Genomic DNA, 22,390 nt, shown 5'->3' with positions numbered 1-22,390 from the left:
TAATGTAATAAAACAGTAGTCTCCTGTGTTTTTCTGCCTTCACACACAGCTAGCACGCTAGCTAAACACATCAGCATTCCAAAAAAAAGAGGTGTGGCTTGTATTCTTCTCTCTAGGGAAGGGGGCATGGCATGTGTTCTGTATGTGAAGGAGGCGTGGCTTGTGTGCTTCTCTGTAGTGAAGGAGGGTGGTTGTGTTCTTCGTTATAGTGATGGAGGTATAAATTATGTTCCTCTCTATAGTGATGGAGGTGTGGCTTGTGTTCTTCTCTCTAGAAAAAGAGGTGTGGCTTTTGTTCTTCTCCATTGTTAAGGAGGCGTGGCTTGTGCTCTTCTCTGTAGTGAAGGAGCTGTGGCTTGCATACCTTTTTATAGTGAAGAAGGCAGGGCCTGTGTTGTCTTTAGTGAAAGAGGCATGGTTTATGTTCTTCTCTGTAGTGAAGGAGGCGTGGCTTGTGTTCTTCTTTCTAGTGAAGGAGGTGTTTCTTGTGTTTTTCTCTATAGTGCAGGAGGTATGGCTTGTGTTCTCTATAGTGAAGGGGGTGTGACGTGTTCTCTTTAGTGAAGGAGGTGTTTCTTGTGTTTTTCTCTATAGTGAAGGAGGCGTGGCTTGTGTTTGTCTCGTTAGTGAAGAAGACGTGGGTTGTGTTCTCTATAGTAAAAGAGGTGTGGCTTGTGTTCTCTATAGTAAAAGAGGTGTGGCCTGTGTTCTTCTCTATAGTGAAGGAAGCGTGGCTTGTGTTCTTCTTTATAGTGAAGGAAGCGTGGCTTGTGTACCCTTTCATATTGAAGAGGGCAGGGCCTGTGTTCTCTTTAGTGAAGGAGGCATGGTTTGTGTTCTTTGTTATAGTGAAGGAGGTGTGGTTTGTGTTCTCTAAAGTGAAGGTGTGGTCTCTTTAGTAAAGGAGGTGTGGCTTATGTTCTTTTCTCTAGTGAAACAGGCATGGTTTGTGTTCTCTTTAGTGAAGGAAGTGTGGCTTGTGTTCTTCTCTCTAGTGAAGGAGGTGTGACTTGTGTTCTTCTTTCTAGTGAAGGAGGTGTGACTTGTGTTCTTCTCCATTGTGAAGGAGGAGTGGCTTGCGCCCTTCTCTATAGTGAAGAAGGTGTAGCTTGTGTTCTTCTCCATTGTGAAAGTGGTGTGGCATGTGTTGTTCTCTCTAGTTAAGGGGGCGTGGCTTGTGTTCCTCTCTCTAGAGAAGGGGCGTGGCTTGTGTGCCTGTCCATCACAATAGTTGAAGTGTGTATTTTATTCCTGAGGGAAAATCATGGCGTCTTTATTTATCCATCACAGTGAATAAGATATAATTATGAATTTGTGCTATTTTAAAAAGTATGATTTTGGACCGTACCATTATTAACCCCGGAATCTTTCACATCTCCCCCATGTCTGGTCCAAAGAGTTATCTAGCACACCATTTGAGTATTTCTTTTATGCAGGATAAACACAAGTTTTCATTCCGTTGCATCATTTTTTTTTCTTTCTGTTTTAGCTCTGCTAGCGCTGCGGTCTGGTCAGTAAGCACTAAGGGCCCGAGTTTATGATTAAAATCTCACCATTTCATCCCCAGGCCTAATTGATTCTCACGGCCGCTCTGATCAATCTCATTTCACACATCATTATGTCAGAATAAATAGTGTCCCTCTGCGCCTTTGGAGAAGCGTTACTCCTTTTCTCACTTAAGCTTTTTCTCTTTTTTTGGATTTTGGTCTTTGACCCCAGCCTCCTCTGCTGTTAGCTCCTGCAGCTTCACTCGCCTGCTACAGGGACAATAGTGTTAATGAGTCAGCTTTGTTTTCTTTCCTGCGCATTTTATTTCATTTCCACATGCCTTATTGTGTCTTCTCATCATGCCATATGGAATGGAAAGGGCTGATTTTTTTTATATCATACCCTGTGATTTTTCTCCGTATCTCCATCTCTTCCTTCCAGATCACCCGGAGTAGCAGAGGCTAATCGAATAGCGTAGTCATAATGGGCCAGATTTAATTAACCCTAGCCTGATGTTAAAACCAATTAGGGTGGAAAGACGAGCGCTCACACTCCGTTACTCAGTTTCTGGATGAAGAAGTTTGACATATGTTAAATCAATGGATCGACAAAATGTCAAATTCACACAGAATGTGTTCAATCAGCCAGGATATGTTTTGGGGATTTTGTCTCTGGAGCTTCCAGGCTTATGTAGCTAACAGGTAGTCTATCTTCCACAAAGTCATTTCATTTCATTATATACTTCAAATCAGCTAGATAATCACATCAATTCCAAATGTGATTTTGATAGTAGATGTACGTCTTCATCAGATGTGCATCCTCTCGGGAATAATTCCACTTAGGGAGGCAGGGCCAGAAATAAAGTCTCTCTGTTGTTGTGTTATCTGGATTGCTTATTATGTTTGTGTTGTACTGGATTATTTGTACTGTTTAAAATATTTGCATTTGCACTGTGCCTTTGTTGTATATTTATTTATTTATTTATTTATTTATTTATTTATTTATTTCAGCTGTACGACAGCTCCACTGAGACAATTTTCTACATGCAAGTGTCCCTGACCAATAAAGTGTTTCTGATTCTGTTTTGATTCTTTGTTCTTATTCTTTTTAAGTTCAGATTCTGATCTGGTTCTGTTTTGATTCTGACTCTGTTCTGAATCAGTTTCGATTCGGATTCATATTCTGTTTTGAATCTGATTCTGTTATAAATCCATTTCAAGTCTGATTCTTATTCTGTTTTGGTTCGGATTCTGTTCTGAATCAGTTTCAATTCTTATTCTTATTCTGTTTTGATTCTGATTCTGTTACGAATCAGTTTTGATTCTGTTCTGAATCAATTTCAATTCTGATTCTATTCTGTTTTGATTCTGGTTCTGTTCCAAATCAGTTTCGATTCTGTTCTGAATCATTTTTGATTCTGATTCATATTCCGTTTTGATTCCGATTCTGTTCTTATTTTATTTAATCCAGATTCATATTCTGTTCTGATTCTGTTCTGAGTCAGATTTGATTCTGATTCATCTTCTGTTTTGATTCTGATTCTGTTGCGAATCCGTTTGGATTCTGATTCATATTCTATTTTGATTCTGAATCTGTTCTGAATCACCTTTATTTCCGGATTTGATTTTGACTATTATTCTGTCACGTTTTGTTCTTATTCCGTATTGATTTCGATTGTTTTCTCTGTCGCTGTTTATTGTGTAGATTTCGGGGTTATGCAATGTAACAGCAGTCTCCAAAAACACAGTACAGAACATCCAGCACACACTTTTAATCACATAACTCAATTACTTCATTGTCCTTAGGCCTGATACCCAAACGATCACGTGGGAAGTGAGTTAGTGCTGTTTGTGCACCGGAGTGTGACTCCTGCTGCAGTCTGATTAGTAAAAACACATGTAATGCTGTGTAAATTGAGCAGTTTGAAATGATTGACTTCACACACTAAGGCCTGTTAAACACTGCTAACTCTACAGAGCTCTCATTTCTGCTCATTTTTGTCGGACTGATGTTTGATTGTCATGCAGTCTCCATTATTCCAATATGCCGGAACCCACTGCGATGCAGTGTGCTTCAAATATATATCTTGGGATGTTTTGTGTGGTGTATAGAAATTTGTTTTGTGTATATAAATGGCAGAAAGTGTGTAAAAGGTCATGGGTCAACTGGTGCAAATGTCCCTCAGCTATGGTGTGGATTAGACTTCCTGTTGTTGACCGATTTCGGTTTGTCCAGTCACTTTACGTCTCAGTGTAACATTGTGTAGATGACATTGTCACACTGTCTCTTAAACCACACGTCCCTGAAGAGCTGAACGTGGTTTGGGGCAGAGATTTCCCCCGAAAAAAGATTTTAGGTGACCCAAACTTCCATTACATAACTCCAGAATGTCCTTGCGACATCTACAGATACATTTTCTGAGAAATATGAAAATGTGTCTTTCTTGATGTTCATGCGTTTTCGGATCAGGTGGACGAGGAGCGAGCGGCTTCACCACCAATTTTCATGCTGGATCTCTTTCCATCTTCCTCCCTCTTGATTTCTCTTCCTCTTTGATCATTCACGATGGCCCACATCCAGACGTCAGTTGGCGTTTGAGGACTTTCGCATGTTTACCAGGCTTCCTGGGCTTGCTGGTGCTAATTGCCCCGAGGCAGGAGGGTGGGGGGGTGTGAAAATGTGCAGCTAGGGGCGGAGCGAGCTATAAATATCCTGCCTGGGTTTCTCTGGAGGCCAGTACAGAGCTCCAGCATGCGGCTTCTCAACACAAACACATCGTACACACATCCTCCAGGCTTCTTTATTCAAAAGCACTCAAGGTTATCGTCATTTGGAACATACATTAGGAACAAAACATGCTGAAGAACGCTGGGGTTGGAGTTCTTCTAATCTATAATGTTGAGCAGTTTGGAAACCCCTGACCTAGAGCTTCTGAAGAAGCTGCTCTTCCTCTAAAAACATCATCCATAGGAGATGTAACAAGGACACAGAGGTGGAGGTCAATCCATCGAAGGTCACATGCAGCAGCTGGATGGTGGAGGAAGAGCAGGATTGGATATCTACCGAGAAAGGTTCCTCTAGTCACAGGAAGCAGATCATTTTATCGCTCTCACCACTTCCATGCGGCATCACTACCGCAAATCTCGCTGTCGTAGATATTTCTGACCGCTAAACAAACCAGAAACACGATACCAATCATTCATGCTCATAATACAGGACTAAAATGTACGATATGCACTCTGATGTAACAATCGCATCTGTAGAGGAGCTGACGCTTAGTGTTTTTTTTTGCTAATAAGCTATGTTTTTCTCATGAGTGTCCACTGCATTATCTAACTAGAATCGGTCAGTTGCTGTGGTAAAATATAAAAATATTTCTGCGTCACACCATATCGTCATCAGTTAGTTTTCCTTAACAGCACATCCTGGTGTGTTTTATTCCCTACATCACTGATCGTAGGAGAAGACAGTGTTGCTGAATAAAGAAATAAAAATCATAATTTTTTTTAATGATTTAAAATAAAGCTTGGAACTGATCGCTGTAGCAGAGAGAGAAGAGGAAGAGGAACAGGGAGAGGGAAGAGTACTGGGACGTGGCAATGAGCTTTAAGTGAAGAGTTTATAAGTTTATTATAAAAGTTTATTTATTTATTTATTAATTTTTATTTAATTGATTTTATTATTATTATTTTTTTAACTATAGTGTGAAATAATTTAAATAAAAAATATATTTTTTAATTAATTTTTTTTTTTTTTTTTTTTTTTTGCTGAAAGCTACTTGATTTGTCAAAATCACAAGCACTTCGTCTTTTTAATCTCCTGCTGTGTGTAATGGCTTTCTGTGATACCTGCACTCTCTATGATACCTGTGCTCACATGTGAATCGCGGGGGCTTTGGTTGAATGTGTGTTCTGCAGAAAAATTTGCATTTTTCTGAATATATCTCTCTGAGATTTTGCTTGATTGTGTGTTAACTGCAAAATTGCTAAATTCTGGAGGGACTTGAATCTCGATCTTGAATCTCGCACTCTATTTTTGTATAGAAATCTGCTGTACATGTCGGTGATGTGTAAATACAGGAAATATTTAAAATTCTTTGCCAGTTCACACACTGCCTTATCCACATACAGTGTGCAGCCTCACGTCTGTAGTGTGTGTGTTATTGTTTACAAAACGCAAACAGCCGTCTTTGACTATTCCATCTATGACTCAATGACACCAAAAGCCCCTCACTAAAAGTCAGATCAGCAGATAGGGTGAAGCGAGTGGACGTAAATGACCTTGTTTGTGACTCGTATTTGTGTGTGTGTGTGTGTTTGAGTGTGTGTGTGCTGCTGCTTTGTTGTTGATCTACTAAACTCACAGCCTCTGGACATTAGAGAGGAAGCTTCATGCAGGGGGGCAGGGTTTCCCTCTGCCCTTACACACAGATGGGGTTTTAGTTGATGAGAAATGACACACACACACAAACACACACACACACAAACACACACTCAAACTGACCACAATGTACAGAAGAGCTCAAAAGTCTGACTGGATTACCAACTGGTTTTATTCAGTCTGCCCTTAAAAATATATATTGTTTTCAATTATAAACTGATATAATACCCTTTCTGAAATTCTAATCTCTATGAATTATTTTATTTATTATATTTTCTATATCATTTATTATATATATATATGATATAGATTTATATATATATAAATATTATATATATATATATATATATATATATATATATATATATATATATATATATATATATATATATATATATATATAAAAATCTATATCATTTTATTCATATATTATTAAACCTTTATTATTTACTTTATTTATTATATTTTTCTATATAATTTTAATTATAAATTATAATATATTATTCATTTATTTTATTTATTTTATTAATCAAATTTGTATTTGTTTAATCAAGTCATTTAGTAATAATCTGCATGAGAGCTTAGTATTTTCATAATGAAAAAAACTTTCATTCAATTTACAATCACGTGACCGATTAAATCCGGATGATTCCGGAATGAAACGGGACGATATGTGGAAAAGTAAGCACACGTTCATCCTGGGATGCGTAAAAAAAGTCTGTCTTTAATAGAGATGCCTGACTTGCTCAGTGCTCGCCTGAAGGAATTTTGAGATTGGAGATTTTTTGAGATTTGTGTGATAAATTTTGTTGAATCTCCAAAGGATTCATCCTGTGCATTAGCACAGTAACATACACTAGACTCAGGTTACTCACTATCATATGTTATCGGATGTTTTTTTTGCAATTATTCATCCGGAAACAAGATTGGTATCATCGCTAGTGCATCACTAATCCCAAGTGATGGATCTGGGGTTAGATATAAAAATAGAAACATTACAGATTTTTCTCTGATTTTATCTTATACTTTAAAATATAGTGGCAGTGGTGGCTCAAGTGGTTAAGGCTCTGGATTGTTGATCAGAGGATCGCGGTTCAAGCTCCAGCACCACCAAGCTCCACTGTTGGGCAACTGAGCAAGGCCCTTAATCCTCTCTGCTCCAGGGGGGCTATATCATAGCTGCCCCTGCCCTCTGACCCCAACATCCTCAGCTGTGAAGAAAAGAATTCCATAATAAAGTAATAAAGATAATAAAGTCTTCATGCCCTCAGTTCTTACTAAGTGATTTGTTTAGATTTTAGACGATCACACCTAATTCAATCCCAAATTCAAGACATATAGATGCTGAAATGTTTTCTATGAATAAATAGAAGAAAAATATGTTGACTCAGTGGTAATGCACTCTGTTCTGTGCACACACACACACACACACACACACAGAGCGGCATACATGAACCACATGTATGTTTGCACAAGCATATATTATCCACGCCCCTCACATGCGCTAGTCTAATTTTAGCCGTGCTGAAGCGATGTGTGTGTCTCTGCAAGCCGATCGGCAACACAAAGCCGCTCCCCGGTTCCACATGAGCGGCGCTATGAATTAATAAGCGCTTCTTTTGCTCTTCCTGCTTCCTGTGCTCAGGCAAAAAAAACAAAAAAACAAGCCAAAAGGCTAACTGAGCGGACAGGGTTTCACAGGGTTTGACCTGGCATGTTTCTTATCAGCCTGCTACATAGTGTTTTAGAATACTGAAATCATTCACATATCCCAAAATGTTGTGAAAGACATCCATGTCCCTTTTCCATGACTCCCCAAAACGTCCTACACGTGAAGCTGTAGCACCCTGGTGATTAATCAGCCCTTTATTATAATCCTTTATTCATCAGCGCTGTGAATTCCAGACTCGGCTGAGCGCATACATCAGGAGGTTATGTTTATTCATGTGCTCAATGGAATATGGAATCATTTCTTATAATAAGAGTTCATCCGCAGAGACACTGCACATTATCTAAGATGTATAGGCATTGCTTTTATTATTGAAGAAAAGAAAAATGGCAGAACAGGAAAAGCTGTTCATTATTCCCACTCAAATAAGAGGAACTTGCCACACAGCAGTTCTTATGAATTAGAAGACACAACACATCTATCCATCCATCCATCCATCCATCCATCCATCCATTCAACACAACACAATCCATTCGTCTTTCCATCCTGGTATCCATTTAGCTTTTCATCCATCCAGCCAGCCATTTATTCTCAAAATCATCCATCCATCCATCCAGACATCCATCTAGCATTTCATCTATCTATCTATCTATCTATCTATCTATCTATCTATCTATCTATCTATCTATCTATCTATCTATCTATCTATCTATCCATCTAGCTTTTCATCCATGCATCCATCCATCCATCCGAAATCCATTTAACTTTTCATTCAGCCAGCCAACCATTGATTCTCATAATCATCCATAATCATAATCATTTCACCTACCCATTAAACTGATCTAATCCATCAATCATTCATCCATCCATCAATCATTCATCTATCCATCCAGCTATCCATCCTGCCATCCATTAGCTTTTCATCTATCCATTTATTCACATAACCATCCATCCAGACATCTATCTATCTATCTATCTATCTATCTATCTATCTATCTATCTATCTATCTATCTATCTATCTATCTATCTATCTATCTATCTATCTATCTATCTATCTATCTGAGAAGCTGCTAAGGAAATAAAAAACAACTGCTATAACGTAAGCGATAACTCTTTCCCAGACGTCACTGAATGTAACTCTAAATGGATGAATAGTATTGTATTTTTCAGCGTTTCAGTGTAATGTGATATTAGAGGAATAACCCACTTCAGGATGCTCTTCATGTCCAGCTGCATCACGTACACAATTTGGATTATTTTCCTATTACAGCATGCCTGAAAGTGTGTGCTTGAAATGAAAGAAATCAGCACTAATGCTGCATGCCGTTTAAACCGTTATGAAACGTCTGTGTTCAGAATTCATTTTTTTTTTCCAGTGGCACAGCGTCGATTCCTTTGCTGTAAACCATAATAAAAGGTTAGGCAATTACCACGATATAGAAATGTGATATTTGGCACATGCCTAACGGCGCTCGCTCGCTCCGTAATTGAGTGTAGTCATGTAGGTGTGACTGAATGAGTTTATTTTAGTAATAGAGTTAAAGAGATGAAATCAGCTGGGTCGGGCTGCACTCCGATTCCAATCATTATAAAGACGATTTTATTATTCACTAACTTTGGCTTAAGGTTTAATAGAGATGTTGTGTTTGTGTGAAGCGCGACTGAAACGCGTGTGTGTTGTGCTCTGGTGTCAGCGTGTACACGCTAAAGGTTTAGACGCTTTTGGCAGCGAGCTGAAATTCATGAACAGCATTAAGTTTCACAGCCACGGAGAGCATCTGGTGTGCACCGTCTCCCGCATTCATAACATCTTCAGCCATTCCAGAGTCATTACTGCCCTGTGTGTGTGTGTGTGTGTGTGTTGCAAGTATTGTTCGATTGTAAATATTGCACCAATTCAGACCGATTAAAAGTTGCATAGCATCTCGTGCAGATTCAGTTATGTGTGTGTGTGTGTGTGTGCATGTGTGTGTGTGTGTGTGTGTTGTAGAAGCTGAGGAATGACGTGCTCCTTCAGCACAGAACAGATTTTCAGCCTCAGCACGTAAAGGCAAATCATCTCCTAGAGGAAAGACAACACGTCCCTCACCTACAGCAGCACAGCCTACAGGTCTGACTCTGTTTATTTATTCTGCTCATTATCTCCATCCATCCATCCATCCATTCATCCAATCATCCAATCATTTATTCATCCATCCATTCATCCAATCATCCATCCATTCATCCATTCATTCATCCATCCATCCATCCATCCAATCATCCATCCATTTATCCATCCATTCATCCATCCAGTCATCCATCTATCCATCCATCCATTCCACATATCTATTCATCCCTCTAATCCATTCATCAGTTTATTCATCCATCCAGCCATCCATCCAGCCATCCATGCATTTATTCATCCACCCACCCACATATCTATTCATCCCTCCAATCCATTTATCAAATTATTCATCCATCCATCCATCCATCCATCCAGCCATCCAGTCAACCATCCATTTATTTATTCAACCACCTACCCAATTTATCCATTCATCCATCCATCCAGCCATCCATTAATTTATTCAACCACCCACCCACATATCTATTCATCCGTCTAATCCATTCATTAGTTTATTCATCCATCCATCCATCCATCCACCCAGCCAGCCATCCATGCATTTATTCATCCACCCACCCATATATCTATTCATCCCTCTAATCCATTTATCAATTTATTCATCCATCCATCGATCCATCCATCTATCCATCCAGCCATCCAGTCAACCATCAATTTATTTATTCAACCACCTACCCAATTTATTCATTCATCCATCCACCTAGCCATCCATCCAGCCATCCATTCATTTATTCAACCACCCACCCACATATCTATTCATCCCTCCAATCCATTTATCAATTTATTAATCTATCCATCCTTCCATCCATCCATCCATCCATCCATTTATTAAACGTTTTATTTTCCCATGTATTAATTTATCCGTTAATCCATCCAGCTGCCTATCTTTCTGTTTGTCTGTTTGCCTATCCATCTGTCTATCCATCCACCTGCTTGTGTGTGTCTCTCTCCATTTTATTATTAGGTTATTATTTTTATTATTGTTATTAGGTTTATTATTTTATTTATACATATCCAATATTTCATTCATTATATACTTTATATTAAATATATTATATTTATTCTAATGATACTAATCATAATTCATTGAAATAATTTCAATATAAAAAGCATTTGTATGAAATAAACATTAAAACGGTTTATTCCCCCCCCACACACACACACACAAAAAATGGTAGGTGTAACAAAAGTATTGACACCCCTAAAGACAATGTGTAAAATACACAAAGACCCTTAATAACCTTAAGTATTGACCTGGTCAGTGTTTAAACGAATACAGTGTGAGCTCATATAACTGTATTTTACTGCTAATGTACTCAAATCTGACAAGGAATCCCAGTGCATTGTGGGTAATGCGTACATTTCCACCATATAAACACGTTTTAGGTGTTCAGCGGAAACTTTCCTTAAAATGGCTGATGTTCACGTCAAGTAGATTTGAGTCGGAGTTCTGATGTGTGTTACACACATGGCTGAAAACTGTCAGCACTCACAGCTCGTTTCCATGTATGTTGTCAAATAGATTTATCATACACACACACACACACACACACACACTCTCTCTCTCTCTCTCTCTCTCTCTCTCATGCTTGTAAATCTGCAGGCTTCCCCTCGGCGTGCTGAGGCTGATGTAAATGAAGGACATTGATCACACACACACACACACAAATTGCACGCTCTACGCCCGTCTTGTGCATCTTCTAAGTGCGGGAAATCTACAGATGGCTATTTTATGATGTTTACCATGGCATAAAAATTTATTGGGAAGGGTGAATGACATGAGATGAGAATTATGGGTAATTCTGTGCAAATGTCAGCATTATGGTAAACATTTCGAAAGGTCTTCTGATTGCTCCAGGTTCTGGACATGTGGAGGTTCGCTCAGCGCTCAGTGCTAACACGCACTCAAGTGCTAACACACACTCACACACACACACACACACATTCCCTATCTCTCTCACTTTCTTTCTGTCTCACACTTACTGTCTCTGACCTGAAAACACACACACAGGTTTGGTCAGCGATCAATGCTAAGTGTATTTACAGTAGTGTGGAGTGTTTTATTCATAATTTTCCACAGCAGCAGCCGCTCATCCTAACAGTTTTCTGTATAAAATACGTAAGTAAAATAAAATACTAGCTGTTAGCTAGTGTGTGCTCTTACATGCTTTCTAAAGTCTTAATAGCTACATTCTAGCTAGCCTTAGCGACTGCCTAGTTTATCTTCAGCGCTGACTGTATCTCCGAGCGTATCATGTGTATGGTTAGGTAATTCACAATGAGTGCATGATTTAGGGGTTACCTTGAAGCTAGGAACAGTAGCCAATCAGAAGTGAGGATTTTCTCTCTCTGTGTCTCTGTCTGGAAGGTTGACGGTTACACCGGTTCTTACCTGTTTAGTTGCTAGGTAACCGGCACTTCTTCCGCTGGCCAGCTTTTATTTAATTAAGTTTTCTGTTTCGTTTCTTTATTCGTCAGTCACCTGAAAAAGAGAGTGTGTGTGTGTGTGTGTGTGCATTCTTGTGTGTCTGTGTGTATGTGCACGCATTTGTGTGTGTGTGTGTATGTGTGCATTCTTGTGTGTCTGTGTGTATGTGCTCACATTTGTGTGTGTGTGTGTATGTGTGCATTCTTGTGTGTCTGTGTGTATGTGCACGCATTTGTGTGTGTGTGTGCATGCATGTGTGTGTGTGCATTCTTGTGTGTGTCTATATGTTTGTGTGTGTGTGTGTATGTGTGTGTGCATTCTTGTATGCATGTATATGTGTGTGTGTGTGTGCATATTTGTGTGTGTGTGTGTGTGCACATTCATGTATGTGTGTGTGTGTGCATTCTTGTGTGAGTGTATATGTATATATATATATATATATATATATATATATATATATATGTGTGTGTGTGTGTGTGTGAGTGTGTGTGTGTGTGTACACAATGTAGCGAGTCATCAGGTTCTCATGTAATTGTTTTGGCAACACTGGCCCGTGCTGTTGCTCATGTGTGAAAAGAATGAAGTGTTAATGGAAAATTGGCAGTGCGGAGTCTGATAACCAGCGCAGTCTGCTCCACACTGTGTGTGTGTGTGTGTGTGTGTTTGTGTGTGTAAAAGTGCCAAGAGAGTTACATTGTTATTATTATGTTATTCTAAGGCATTGTGGCTATCACGGTCTTTGTCTTACTGCTCAAATTGAATTCTGAAGCCGGACAGTTCTCTCTTCTTCTGAACAAATCAGTGACCGACTTGACAGTAGAAGGATCTACAGGGTTCCTATGTGTCTCTTGAACACCTGGAAAACATGGAAATCTCTCCACTGGACAATTAAATCCATAACTGTCTTAAGCCCATGTGTGTGTGTGTGTGTGTGTGTTTCTGATCGTATTACAGTACCCATTGAAAGTGGGAGGAGTTTTCTTTGGGTGAACTTCATACGTTAATACTGTTCAGCATGAGACACTTTAATCTCTCTGCATCCTTCTCTCCCTTCATCCCTCTTTCTCACAATTTCTCTCTCACACTCTTTCTCCCCCGTGCCATTTCTCTTTCTCTCCCTTTTGCGAGGTCTCTCGCTTTTTCTCTCCCCTCTTGCCATTTATCTCTCTCGCTCTCTCTCTGTCTTTGCATGAATTGAGTTGTGAATAATGTAACGAGTTTTAACAAGGTCATAAAACCTCCGACTAACACACTCACACACACGCACACTGACACAGTCACACACACACTCACACATTCCCTATCTCTCTCACTTTCTTTCTGTCTCACACTTACTCTCTCTGCCCTGCACACACACACACACACACACACAGGCTTCTCAAAGGAACCCGGCTGTCATAATGGAGGAGGATGACAAAGTGATGTTTAGAAGTGAAGGATGAGGGAAATGAAAGGACTCCAGATGGAAGAGTAGCGTCCACTGTGACTCCGCCCTCCCAGCTGTGTGCAGCTCTGAACCTCTTACAGTCTAAAATGAACACTGCACATGTGCTTCTGTGATTAACAGTACCAGTAAAGGAGGCGTGGCTTCTGTGTTTAACAGTCCTAGTGAAGGAGGCGTGGCCTCTGTGTTTAACAGTATCAGTAAAGGAGGCATGGTTTCTGTGTTTAACTGTACCAGTAACAGACAAGGCTTCTGTACCAGTGAAGGAGGTGTGGCCTCTGTGTTTAACAGTATCAGTGAAGGAGGCGTGGCCTCTGTGTTTAACAGCATCAGTGAGGAGGTGTGGCTTCTGTGATTAACAGTATCAGTAAAGGAGGCGTGGCTTCTGTGTTTAACAGTACAGGTGAAGGAGACATGGCTTCTGTACCAATGAAGTACGCGTGGCTTCTGTGTTTAACAGTATCAGTGAAGGAGGCCTGGCTTCTGTGTTTAACAGTATCAGTGAAGGAGGCCTGGCTTCTGTGTTACACAGCATCAGTAAAGGAGGCCTGGCTTCTGTGTTTAACAGTATCAGTGAAGGAGGCCTGGCTTCTGTGTTACACAGCATCAGTAAAGGAGGCGTGGCTTCTGTGTTTAACAGTATCAGTGAAGGAGGCCTGGCTTCTGTGTTACACAGCATCAGTAAAGGAGGCCTGGCTTCTGTGTTTAACAGTATCAGTGAAGGAGGCCTGGCTTCTGTGTTAAACAGCATCAGTAAAGGAGGCGTGGCTTCTGTGTTTACCAGTACAGGTGAAGGAGACATGGCTTCTGTACCAATGAAGTACGCGTGGCTTCTGTGTTTAACAGTATCAGTGAAGGAGGCCTGGCTTCTGTGTTACACAGCATCAGTAAAGGAGGCCTGGCTTCTGTGTTAAACAGCATCAGTAAAGGAGGCGTGGCTTCTGTGTTTAACAGTATCAGTGAAGGAGGCCTGGCTTCTGTGTTTACCAGTACGGGTGAAGGAGACATGGCTTCTGTACCAATGAAGTACGCGTGGCTTCTGTGTTTAACAGTATCAGTAAAGGAGGTGTGGCTTCTGTATTTAACAGTAACAGTATGGAGGCGTGACTTCTGCTTTTAACAGCATCAGTAAAGGAGGCATGGCTTCTGTGTTTAACAGTAACAGTAAAGGAGGCGCAACTTCTGTGTTTAACAGTATCAGTAAAGGGGGTGTGGCTTCTGCATTTAACAGCATCAGTGAAGGAGGCATGGCTTCTGGTTGAAACAGCATCAGTGAAGGAGGCGTGGCTTCTGTGTGTAACAGTAACAGTAAAGAGGTGTGACTTCTGTATTTAACAGTAACAGTGAAGGAGGCATGCCTTCTGTGTGTAACAGCATCAGTGAAGGAGGCATGGCTTCTGTGTGTAACAGCATCAGTGAAGGAGGCGTGGCTTCTGTGTGTAACAGCATCAGTGAAGGAGGCGTGGCTTCTGTGTGTAACAGCATCAGTGAAGGAGGCGTGGCTTCTGCATTTAACAGTAACAGTATAGGTGGCATGACTTCTGCGTTTAACATCATCAGTGAAGGAGGCGTGGCTTCTGTGTGTAACACCATCAGTGAAAGAGGCGTGGCTTCTGTATTTAACAGTAACAGTGAAGGAGGCATGACTTCTGCGTTTAACAGTACCAGTGAAGGAGGCGTGGCTTCTGTGTTTAACAGCATCAGTAAAGGAGGCGTGGCTTCTGCATTTAACAGTAACAGTATAGGTGGCATGACTTCTGCGTTTAACATCATCAGTGAAGGAGGCGTGGCTTCTGTGTGTAACACCATCAGTGAAAGAGGCGTGGCTTCTGTATTTAACAGTAACAGTGAAGGAGGCATGACTTCTGCGTTTAACAGTACCAGTGAAGGAGGCGTGGCTTCTGTGTTTAACAGCATTAGTAAAGGAGGCGTGGCTTCTGTGTTGAACAGTATCAGTAAAAGAAGGCGTGGCCTCTGTGTTTCACAGTATCAGTAAAGGAGGCGTGACCTCTCTGACTGCCAGCTCCAGGTAAGGAGGTGTGGCTCCTGATGATAAAAGGCGTGTTCTCTGGCCCCCCTCTGTATGTGTGTTTGTGTGAGACCTGCATCATAAACACATGAACTGTGTACACACACTTACACTGATACCTGAATCCTAACCAGTGCATAAATAAGACTTCCTCTGTGTGTGTCTGTGTGTGTGTGTGTGTGTGTGTGTGTGTGTGTGTGTGTGTCTGTGTGTGTGTGTGTGTTTGCACTTGCTAGGTCTTTTTATCTCTTCTTCTTGCTTCTCACCATATTTACATGTGACATTTCAGATCAGCATGAATCTTCTCTGCTTTCTATATTTCACTTTTTCTAGCACTCTCACTCTCTCTCTCTCTCTCTCTCTCTCTCTCTCCCTCTCTCTCCCTCTCTCTCTCTCTCTCTCTCTCTCTCACAGATACACACACACGTACACACACGTGCTTACTCTCGCTCCTTCTCACACACACACACACATGCTCTCTTTCTTCCCACCAGTAGAGAGTGTGAGACATCACAGCGAGAATGCAATTCCAAATCTGTAACATCTAATTTTACGCTATCAGAAGGAGGGACACGTTCAATCTCACAGTCTTTAATTAGATCTCTAGCTCTAGAGGTGTGTGTGTGTGTGTGTGTGTATACATATATATATATATATATCATTCATGTTGTATATTATAATCAGATCATATACCTGATTCTATGCACATTATATCTCTAATCTTCTATGTGATAAAAAATGGAAACCGCGCTTTAGCCCATCAATAATAATAAACATTCAGCGGCGTAACGGGATCAGTGGATCGATGAAGCTCGCTCTGAGTTACTCACCGTTGTAGCCAGCGCTTCGTCTTCTGTCCACACCATCATCCATTTTTCCTTTTCTCACGTCCGTGACTCGGAGACGTGCTGACGTTCACGTCTGGCTGCTTGTTCCGTGATTGACAGCTCCAGGGGAGTCAGGCTGATTAAGTACCATGTGTTTGTACGTGCTGAAGGAAGGAGACCTGGTGGAGAGTCATCATTATAACGCTGAGAAAAAGTTCATGATCATGCGTCAGATCATGTGTCAGTCTTAAAATGTAGCAGTGGTCATGTATGTCTATGTGTTTGGTTACAAGCTGCCTTTATTACTCTAGTGTGCATTTAAAAATGAGAATACCTAATGAATATATAATATAATAATAAAATTAGTTTTATTTTTAAATAAATTAAATAAAAATATTTAACTAAAAAATAATAAATAAATAAATAAATAAATATTTAAATTTTAAAATATTACAGATTTCGCAATATCCGCAGTATCTCAGAAAGGTGTAGTGTAACATAATTTATTATGATATTGATATTATATTATCTTATCACCCAACCCTAACTTCCTAATATCTCACATACAATATCTTCTACATTTTTGGACTGGACATCATTTCCTGTTTACAAGAAGCTTGCTAGCTGAAGATGCAAGTCCATCAGCTCCGAGAATGATGACAAGCTACTTACGGTCATAGAGGAAGTTTGCTGAGAGTTCATCTGCAATTTTTTTTTCCAAGCCGAGATGCTTCAGAAAATATGACATCATTCCCTGTTAGGGAGGATAGTGAGCATTGATGCTTCCTGGTTTTTGCTGTTTAATGTGGGATTTTTTAGGGGTTTTTTTAACGGAATGGGTTTGTGATTGACAGAAAGAGAGAGAGAGAGAGAGAGAGAGAGTGAAAGAAACCCCTTAAAATGGCTGACTACCTGATCAGTTCCCTAACTGCTGATCTATAGTGCAGATCGAGACACAGCCTATGACTTCAGTAGTCACTGCAGATGTTGTTTTTGTTATTGATCATTATACTACAGTGATGTTGAATTCTGGATTCTGATTGGTCAGAAAGGTGTTGATTATTTTCCTGGAATTAGCTGATAGGCTGTAGATGTGTAGAACTGATATAGATTAAAATTGAATCATAGAATTGAATTTGAAATGTTTTTTTCTAGTGCTGGAAGACTTTATGTTGTATTATGTGTTATGTATTAACACACTAGTTTTGATACTTTATTATTTCTATAGTAACCGATAATCAACAATGCAGTTACTGATGTGTTACTATGACCAGCTGTTTTTGTTATGTGTGTGTATATGATAACGCTTAACAAACCTGTTTTTGTTGTATTAGTTTATAATATCAGACCGTAAATCATAAACCTCAGTGTAATAAGCTATAAAATATATTAACAAAGTACACTGGAACCTCGGCAAACAAATTTTATTGATTCTGGTACTGGAAAATCCTGAGTGACTGAAGCTGTGGTCACTCGCTCTGCACCTGGATATCAACACACCCAGACATTCTCCTTCTACCTTTTTTGTTAGTAAAGTAAAGAGCGTTTGCACTTCCTTGGTCTTCGCACATTCGCTTTGTAAACGCTGGGTCTGTAGTTCCGCCTACGTCAAGCCTGACCTTCCGACTTGATTAAGTAGTACGTAGCATCACGGACGCGCATCCCAGAGCTAGTGCTAGACCAGATTTTGTGGTTAAAAAGCATACAATTTTTTATTTTTGTAAGAAAATGGCCGATGGTTTTTCTAGATAAGAGCGTTCTTCCTGGGCTGGGATCGAGGTTTAGAACTCTTTGAAGCTGCATTTAATCTGAATTTTGGAAGGTCAAACTCGCCGGACACCACTGAAGTCCACTATATGGAGAAACATCCTGAAATTTTTCCTCAAAAAACATCATTTCTTACGACTGAACAAAGAAGGACATGAACATCTTGGATGACCAGGGGGTGAGGAAATGATTTGTAGATTTCTGTTCTGAAAGTGAACTTCTCCTTTTAAGGTGAAAATGTATATTGTGAATCGAATTTTCCCATCAGAAACAATGTAAATGCAGATAATCCGTTCCAGACGTCCAAAAATATGACCAATATGACCAATACAAAGCATATGTAAACTGTATGGCTGCTTACAAAGAACTGACCCAAGCCATGCCTTCCATGTCAAGGGTCCTCACAGGAAATAGTGCCACCAAGATTGGGCTAAAAATAGAACAGACCGCCCACACCACCAATCTGTCAACAAAAAAACGCCCGAGAAATCACTTACTGTAGCTTTTGAAGGCTTGTTGAAGCCAGCGCTGGTATCGTGGGTAGACTCTTTCAAAACAACTTTCTATATACACATATACCCTACCTTACTTTATTTATATTTATATTTTTATTTTATTTATATTATATTCTATTTTTATTTTACCTACTGTGAATTGTAGCTTTTTTATATTTTATAACTGTAGTTTTTTTTTATATTTTATATTATGTATTTTATATTTTACATTTTATCCTTGTCTTTTTTGTCCTTATTCCTTTTCCTTTTCAAGGGTCAAAGCAAATAGTCGTGTAAGTATTTCACTGCATATCATACTGTGTACGATTATGTATGTGACAAATAAAATTTGAATTTGAATTTGAATTTGATTTGAATTTAGATTTTTTTAAATGATATTCATTGTTGTGGATTAATTTTTACTGAAAAAGTAAATTGTTTTTAAATAAAATTATTTAAATAAATTTTGATTAATTGCCAATAAATACAAGAGTTAAGATAGATAGATAGATAGATAGATAGATAGATAGATAGATAGATCTAGTTTATGGTTTATAGATTAGTTAATGACTTGATTAGTTTTATTAGATAATAATGATTTTATAATTTATTTATTCATCACAGTGATGTAGATCTAGTGCTTCAGATTCAATACTTCCATGCTGTTGTTTGTGAGAAAAGCCTGGTGGTTTATGGTCTATGAGGTCCACGTTGTGCCTACATTACTGTAACACTGCACTGTGGAGCTGTTTACCAAACACTCACTAATCCCTAAGTGGAAAAGTATCTTTATTTTATTTCCTTTTGCCCAAATCATTTGCTTTGTGAGGGTAGAGTCATTGTTTTTTGTCCAGTGTAGGTTTAAACCATCACAGCTGACAACAGACTGTAGCCTGAAGCAAACACGTGCCACTTTCCTTTATAAAAATGAAAAGAAAGGAAATTCTATCCTTAAATGTTATCATTACAACACAGCTTCCTTTTTGTTTGTTTTTTTGTTTTTTTTAAACAAATCTCTATATGACCGCAGGTTTGTGAACAGTTGTCTATCACACCCCACACCCATATTTAGGATTTAGAATTTAGTTCCCCTCAAGATCTTCTGCATCACCCTGAACACACCATATCACCACTTCTTGTTTGGGAAAGAAGCATGCATGTCTGTGATGGTCAGGGGTGCACATACTTTTGGTTACATAGTATATAGTATGTATGTAATGAATATGTAGCAAACTGCAGACTACTGACTTATTTCAGCACCATGGACAGCACCAACTGAGCCCTGAGAAAATATGAGATCCTGAAGCAACTCTGTCTGTCTGTCTCTCTCTCTCTCTCTCTCTCTCTCTCTCTCTTTCTCTCTCTTTTACTTTTTCTGTCTATCTGTCCCACTATTGCTCTCTTTTTCACTCACTCTGTCTTTCTTTTTCTTTTTGTCTGTCTGTCTGTGTCTCTCTGTCTTTCTCTTTTTTCTTTTTCTGTCTGTCTATCCCTCAATTGCTCTTTTCTTGAGCTTTCTGCCTCTCTCTGTCTCCCTTTTTTCTATCACTTACTCTATGTCTGTCTTTCTGCCCCTCTATTTATGTCTCTCTCTCTTTTTTCTGTCTCTCCCTGTCTGTCTCTCCCTCCTATCTCTCTTTCTGTTACACTCTTTTTCTTTCAAACACTCTCTCTCTTTCTGCCTTTCTGCCTCACTTGATCTCTCTCTATCTGTCTGTCTGTTGCTCTTTTCTTGTTCTTTCTTTTTCTGTCTGCCTGTCTGCCTCTCTCTATGTCTCAATCTCTCTATCTCTCACTCTTTGTATCTCTGTTACAGTCTGCCTGTCTTTGTCTGTATCTCCTTTTTTCTGGCTGCCGCTTTCTGTCTTTCTTTTTCTCTGTTGGTCTATCACACTTTCTTTCTCTTTCCCTCTCTCTCCTTCTTTCTCACTTATTCGCTTGTTCTCACACGCTCACTCTTTTCCACTCTCACCGGCTGGTTTATTCCTTTTCTGTCTCCCCTTTACTTGCTCATTCTTCACCTGTCTCTCTCTCTCTCTCTCTCTCTCTCTCAACATGGCGTAGTGTCACACTGCACTCTGCATCAGCGTGTGCACATTAGGCGCATGTTTATGTGTTTATGGGACTCTGCGGACAAGCGGAGCAACTCTTAACACCTCTCCTCGTACTCTATCCATCTTGATTACTGCGTTTAGAGTCTGCCTGTGTGTGTGTGTGTGTGTGTGTTTGCTCTGTGTGCTCATTTTGGTGTACATCTCCTGTTACTTGATCAGCAGCTCCATCACCTTCTCTCAGATCCAGTTACTGCGGCCCATGGCCCGGGTCCAGACACTTCCAGAAGCTTCTGTGCTCTTTCTAATTTGAACCGGACTCTTCACGCGAGGGTTCTGTCCCAGATCGTGTGTGTGTCAGTGAGTGTATGTCAGTGAGTGAGAAAGAGAGATAGAACAAGAGAGAGAGAGAGAGAGAGGGAGTGAGTGAGTGAGTGACGGAGAGTCATCTCAGCCATATTGACAGAGAGAGAGTGTGTGTGTGTGTGTGTGTGTATGTGTGTGTGTGCTTAAGAGGTAAACGACGTTTATTACTGGTTGTCAGGAGGAGAGAGAGAGGACCATGAGAGAGCTGACTCTCCAGTACTGCTCCATATGTCTGTGGGAGAAGGTAAGAGAGAGAAAGAGAGATAGATTTATTGAGAGAGAGAGAGAGAGAGAGAGAGAAAGAGAGAGAGAGAGAGAGAGAGAGAGAGAGAGAGAGAACTGTATATGCATTCTGCATCACCAGTGTTGGGTTTTGTATTTTATCTATCTATCTATCTATCTATCTATCTATCTATCTATCTATCTATCTATCTATCTATCTATCTATCTATCTATCTATCTATCTATCTATCTATCTATTTATCTATCTATCTATCTATCTATCTATCTATCTATCTATCTATCTATCTATCTATATGTCTTTCTGTCTGTCTGTCTATTTTTCTCTGCTTCCCCCCCACTCTCTCTTTCTCTCTCTCTTAATATTAAGTGAGAAAAGATGAATGCTGCTGAAGAAAACAACTCTCTTTTCCCTATGTGAAGTTCCACAACGTAAAATGTAACTATAAAGGGATAAAAATTACATTCATTCAACAGCATTCAAGCTCATTAATATCTACAAAATTACAGCTTCTGGGTGGAAAAAAGCGAGTCCGCTTGGCGTCAGTGATAATTTTCTTGTAACAACCCATCCTTATTCTTGATCTAAATAGTTGTTCATGGCGTATCTTATGAAGACACATCTGAATTAAAATCATGATGGAAAAATATATGTGTGTGTGTGTGTGAGAGAGAGAGAGAGTGTGTGTGTGTGTGTGAGACAGAATTCATAAGTAGTTAATGAAAGCGGCGTCTCATGTCATTGTGACAGTAACTCGTATTACAGTGAGGACGCACGTCAGGTCAGCGGTGTAACAGGAGGAGGCTACGAAGACCATACTCTTAATACATGTTTGTGTTTTTATTCACTTCCTGCTTCTTATACTGTACAGTGAGATGTTTTCTTTTCTCTGTGATGGACTTCTTGCTTTATACCTGATACTCACACAGCATTGTTTTTTCCCCCAAAGCTGCTGCTCACTCACTTTTTCCTCTTTAAGCAAACACTCAGCTAATTTCGTTAATTAACACCCAAGACACCCTTTTTGCTTGCTCTGTTCATTCTCTGGGCTTAATTTATACATAGACACACTGATCAGGCTTAACA

The 22,390-nt window shown here is 39.7% G+C and overlaps 1 protein-coding gene across 1 annotated transcript in view; it reads left to right on the top strand.

Moving 5' to 3' along the window:
• rimbp2b (RIMS binding protein 2b) overlaps positions 1–22,390 on the top strand; it is a 118,784-nt gene that overhangs the window by 11,562 nt on the left and 84,832 nt on the right. Inside the window, exon 2 of the mRNA XM_058390435.1 lies at positions 9,529–9,648. The gene's annotated coding sequence lies outside the window, so the exon portion shown is untranslated. The remainder of the gene's footprint in view (positions 1–9,528; positions 9,649–22,390) is intronic.

Source organism: Hemibagrus wyckioides, linkage group LG05 (genome assembly GCF_019097595.1).
Source record: "Hemibagrus wyckioides isolate EC202008001 linkage group LG05, SWU_Hwy_1.0, whole genome shotgun sequence".
NCBI classification, from domain to species: domain Eukaryota; kingdom Metazoa; phylum Chordata; class Actinopteri; order Siluriformes; family Bagridae; genus Hemibagrus; species Hemibagrus wyckioides.
This window is presented reverse-complemented; position numbering and strand designations above follow the sequence as displayed.